This window comes from Medicago sativa, chromosome 6 (genome assembly GCF_051527215.1).
Source record: "Medicago sativa cultivar Bolivia chromosome 6, Bolivia_mono, whole genome shotgun sequence".
Lineage (NCBI taxonomy): Eukaryota > Viridiplantae > Streptophyta > Magnoliopsida > Fabales > Fabaceae > Medicago > Medicago sativa.
In genome coordinates this window covers 43752161-43758160 of record NC_140754.1, presented here as the reverse complement: position 1 = coordinate 43758160, position 6000 = coordinate 43752161, and positions in this window count along the sequence as shown.

Genomic DNA, 6000 nt, shown 5'->3' with positions numbered 1-6000 from the left:
TTCCTTCAATTCAAATAAAATAGAAATTCAAACACATTCTTCTCCCTCCAATTCTTCACTTAGTAAACCTTAGGTGTAAATATCAATTTTCAAATAGCATTTAAAAATAAAGCGCGCGCGTAGAAAATAAAGACGGTTCCTATAGGATACTATAGTCGTTATGGGTGCCTAACACCTTCCCGTAGCGAAAACAACTCCCGGACCTCGATTCTCAAGGGTTTTGCTTATTTTTTCCCTTCCCAAGAAAAAATGAGATATCAAAGATTCAAAAGGTTCAAACGTAATCAATGTTTGACACCCGAAAACCAAGATAAAACAAGGAGACGTCACTGGATCATGGAGGAAAGGATACCCGCTCACTGACTTACTATGTGAAGGTGATGTTTCTCTAATAACTAAGTAGCTTCCAAAAATCCTTCTAAAAGAGGAAAAGAACCAAAATGCATAATTAGGAGGCATCATTAACACATGGAGGAAAGGATACCCCCTCCCTGACTTCCTACGTGAAGATGGTGTCTTTTAACTTATAAATCTTGCAGCACTAGGGTGATCATTGAATCTAGGAGGAAAGGATACCCTCTTGCTGACTTCCTATGAGAATATGGTATCCCTTAAGCAATCTGCAGCCCCCAATGCATTTAAATTGTCAAATAAATCTAGCTAATTCCCATCTCTCTTATATGAAATGAAGAAAGGATTTTTCACGGTTGGTTCAGTGCTAAAATTAGAATTTGTTCCTCATAATATCTATCTTATACAGGAGCAAGAAAATGGTTGGACTACACACACACTCACTTGAAACTTGATTGTTGGGTTGAATAAAGATTGCAAGAAATGCTTGAGTTTGTGATTAGGGTACGCTTGAAATAAAAGCCTTTGAGGAGACATAAGTTTTTAATTGAATTGTCATATGTTAGTCTTGTTTATGCTGTTGTGTTTATGCCTTTTCTTGAGGACAAGCAAAGATTCAAGTGTGGGGGAGTTTGATGAATCAATAATGAGTCATTAATTAGTGTCTTTTAATTAATATTTAAGTTTATTTTATTTAGATTTAATATGTTTTTATTTCATTCTAGAACTATTTTACTTCAATTGCAAGTTATTTTATTTTAGGAACAAATATTTGAAAGATGGAGTCTTGGAGCAAAAGAAAGGAGAATTGGAGCTGATTCATGCCAAAAATATGAAGATCTCATATAAAAATATCTTGTGCAAGAATTCATGCCAAAAATATGAAGATCTCTGATGACAGTCAGTCATTCACTATTTTTAGAGTCTTTTTAGTTAAGTTTTTGGTCTATTTTTATTAGTTTAGTATTTAATTTATAGTCAATTTAAATAAATTGTAGTTTTTGATTTATTGAGTCAAATTGTATGTTATTGTTATTATTGGTCAATTAGTATAGTTAGGAAAGTGAATAAAACAAAAACATGGTATGGTATTATGAGTAAATGTGATTGGCCAAAGAAGTTGAAACAAGAAAAAAAGACAGCAAGTGAAGCATGGGGCGCATGAATTAAAAAGCAATTGGGCTTTTGGCTAAATTTTGTTAGGGTTGGCCGAGGATGAAAACTTGTTACACTTAGGTCACTTGGATTAAAAGAGAAACGAGGTTACAGGAACTATATATAAGTGGAAGCCACACACGACAAGGACATTCACGCTTTGGTACAGGAACCTAAAAGGAGCAGAATCACGTTTTGGGATGAGGACTAATTGGGAACGGAAGCTACATCATGCAAGCATCTATGATTAAAGAAAACTTCATGAGTACCGTAACGTCTCTGTTGTAATTTCTTTTCTTTTTTTTATTCATGTTGTTTAATTCTTTTATCATGAGTGACTAATTTCCATTGATTAGGTCATAGATGATTTTGTTCTAGCTAATGACTATGTAATCTGCAACTCTGAATTATCATGAATGTTATTTTAGTTTATTCAGTATAAATTGTGTGTAATGCTTTTATGATTCTGACCCAGTATAATTGATCTTAGAGATTATAGGACTGCTGACACCAGCTTATATAACTCAGACATATTTATATTGTTCAACTTAACGGATGATCTAGGGATAGAAAATTGTTAGGTTGTGATTCTAAAATTAACGGACTTAAAACCTTTGATGATTATAGGTTCACCTAAGGAATTAGGGAATTATAATCAGAGAAGAGGGCTCTGAGTCAAGGGATTGACCTGAGCTATTTTGTTAATTGTCGTAAACTGAATAGCATTTGTATGATTTAGGTGCAGATTACTAATTAGTAATGGACAGATGATTCGAAAGATCTAATCCTTTCCCTTAACGTATTTTAAAAACCAAGTTTATTTTTTTCAGTTATTTATTTATCATTGCAACCAAAACCAATTTGCCTAAGGCAACCCCCACCCTATTTACATACATCTTGAATATTAATAGAATTGCCAAGTAGAGATTAGAACAGTCCCTGTGGATACGAATTAAATTATTACTTCGATATAAATTAGTACACTTGCTAATTTTCTATCAATCTCATACAAAAATATCTTATGCAAAGAATCTGAAGATCCTTCACCAAAATATGAAGATTTGATACAAAAATATGAAGCCAACCAATAGAAGCTTGACACGCCCTCAATTTGCCTTTTGCTGCTTTTGCTTTAAAGACAAGCTACATATTAGTTTCTTGTGGAACATTCTACTTAATAGTTGCTTAGGTTTTAAGTCGACATAAGACTATAAATAGAGTAGCTAGCAATCACAACAATTCATCTTTTGTTCTTGGAATATGAGTCATCTCATGAAGCTTACATTGGGTTGTATCTTGTATTAAACTATATCAGGAACCACACAAGTGAGATTAATATTACATCTTCATTCAAAATATCTAGGCACGTATATATGGGTCATCTCACATATATGTTATTCAACATCTACTATTCCATCAATTGTAGAACTTTAACTCATACTTGACATATTAATATCTATCCCTCAAATGTGCGACTCTTTGTGTCCATAATTATATGACATAATCAAATAAGGTCAAATGGAGGCACAACATATAAAAAAGATGGGTTGGTGGTGATTTAATTAAGGGGGGTGTACATTACTTTCTTTCATGAGAATAGAAAAAGAAAATTAGAAAAAGAAAGAAGATGTAAAAGAAATTTGAGATTGAGATAAATGAAAATGGTAAAAAAAAAGTGTGTTTTGTCCACGAGGTTATAAAGAATAAAGTGAGTCAAATGAGTTGGAGATTTTTGAGTAATTAAATTCCCAAAAATTAGACTTAATTAAAAAAACACAATAACATTTAAGAAATTCTAATAATTAAGCACATAGTTTATTAATTCAGCATATATAACATGTTAGAGTTTTTCTATGGTTAAATCCGACCAAAGACATAAAGTGGAGAAATTTAAAATAATAGGGATTAATAAAAAAAATTGCATGGAAATAAACAACAGCCAAAAATTTAAATTTAATATAAATATTAAAAATATACTCTTATATTGGTCATCTCATTTATATGTGTCTCAACATCTACTATTGTATCTAATATGGTGACATAACCAAATAAGGTCATAAGGAGGCATAACATGGTTAAACAAGTGGATTGATGGTAATTTCATGGAGAAGTTTATAATTCTAACTTTCACGAAAAAAGAGAAATGAAATTAGAAAAAGAAAGAATATGAAAAAGTAATTTGAAAATGAGAGAAATGATAGGAAAAAAGTAGTGAGTGTTTGGTCCGTGGAAGTATTGTAAATAGAGCGAGTTATTGGTAATTTTATGATTTAGTTGTAGGAGTTGGAGATTTACAATTGATTATTCTACCCAAAAAAAATAAACTCAATAAAAAAATGTCACATAATTTTAAAATGTCGCTTTGTCAGCTTAGCATAACACAAACGTATATTTAATATAACAAAGGTTGGATAAAAGTGAATGACTTCCAAAAATGTATATTTAATATAAAAAAATTAGGCGACTTCCAAAAACGTATAATTAATATAAAAAATCAAGCAAACGAAATCCAAAAACTGACAAAACAATTCGTCAAGATGTTCGGAGTTCTAAGAGTGCCTACGATGAGTTTGATCATCATATTTGATCAAGAGAAACCCCACATGTGAAATTCACACCACATCTAAACTCAAAATCTTGAGATTTTGGCTATATTAGTCCTCTCATTTATATGTTGCTCAATATCTACTTTTCATATAATGTAGAAGTTTAAATCACACATGACACATTAACGTCTTTCCCTCAAGTGTGAGACTATATGTATTTGTGATATGATGAGATAATCAAATAAGTTCAAAGGCATGACAAGGTAAAAAAATATGGTTGGTGGCGGTGTCATAGAAGGGTGTCAATTTGTCCGTTTTTTTAATAGAAAAGAGAAGTAAATTAGAAAAAGAAATAAAAAGAAGAAAAAAAATTGTCCACGAGACAAATGATAAGGGAAAAACTAAGGAGTGTGTGCTTTATTTGTGAGGGTATAGGGAATATAATGATTTGCTGGTAATTTTATGAATTTGTTGAAGGAGTTGAAAATTACTGGGTAATTATGCTACCAAAATAATAGATCCATTAAAAAAAATGTGACATCAATTTCAAATGTGTAACAAAACAAATCATCATAATGTTGAGACTTTTGTGGGGACCTTTATTCGGTTGTCATAACATTAGGTTAAAAGCAAGCACACAATTAAGATTGACATCACATCTTCACCCAAAATCTTAAGACATTAGATATATGAGTCATCTCAATTATATGTTGTTCAACATCTACTATTGTATTCAATGTGTATTTTAACTCGCACTTGACACATTAACATTTCTCCATTAAGTATGAGACTCTCTGTGTCTGAAATCCACCACCACGAACCACTTCTGCTCCCCAAAAATGTTGAAGTGGATATGATATCACCATTTGGACTTATGAGGAGCCAACACTTATGTGAATCGACACATTGCAGAAAGAGCAATCACACAAGTGAGAATGATGTTACATCTTCATCCAAAATTTTAAGACTTAAGTATATGATTTATTATTCACTTATTTGTTCGTCAACCTCCAAGATTTTATCCAATGTTGAGATTTAACTGACACTTAATACATCACAATATTATCTCTATTGAGGATGACGAAATTCTAGCCCGTGCTTGGAACGGGTGCCCATACTAGTGATAAAAATATCATATTCTACTCAAATCCCTTGTGTGGTGCAACAATAGAAAAGGGATAAATTAAACCTTTCCTAATCATATCCTAGTCACTTTTCATAATTTAATATGTTTTTTATCCCTATAAATATATCAACTTTTCGTTTTAATCCCTATAAAATTTTACTTCAATTTTTAAATTTTTAATCACTACTTTTGGTCCATATTTTTAAGTTATTTTTTGTATTTTTTTTTATGAAATTGTGTAGAATATTGTAAAAAAAAATTCAAAAAAAATAGATTTTCTTAACAAAACATAAATTAAATATGAATTTTAAACCTCCAATAATATAAAAATTCATATTTAATTCATGTTTTGTTAAAAAACTCTAATTTTGTTTTAGGGAGAGGTTCTTATCATATTGTAAATTTTTCTTCAAAAGTGAAGATGAAAAACTTTTGAGGGACAAAAAGTTGAAGAATTTTTTTAGAGGGATTAAAACAAAAAATTGACATATTTATGTAAATCAAAAGTCTACTTTAAGTGTCAATCCAAAGTATCAAATGCCTTGCAATGTCTACTTTAAGTGTCATGTTGCCACCAAAAGTCTTCTTATGTAGCACAATTATTGCTTCAGAGGCAAGACAAATGCAGTCTTTAATGTTTCTCCCCTTAATGAAGCCTCTTTGTTGAACTGAGGTAATTGCTGGCATAATAGAAGCAAACCTATCTGCAAGTATCTTTGAAATAATCTTGAACTAGCGTATATAGCCGTGCGGTGCTCGGAAAAATTGTTTCTTAACTAAATCAAAAACAAACAAAAAATGTATCAAAGAAATCCTTTGCTT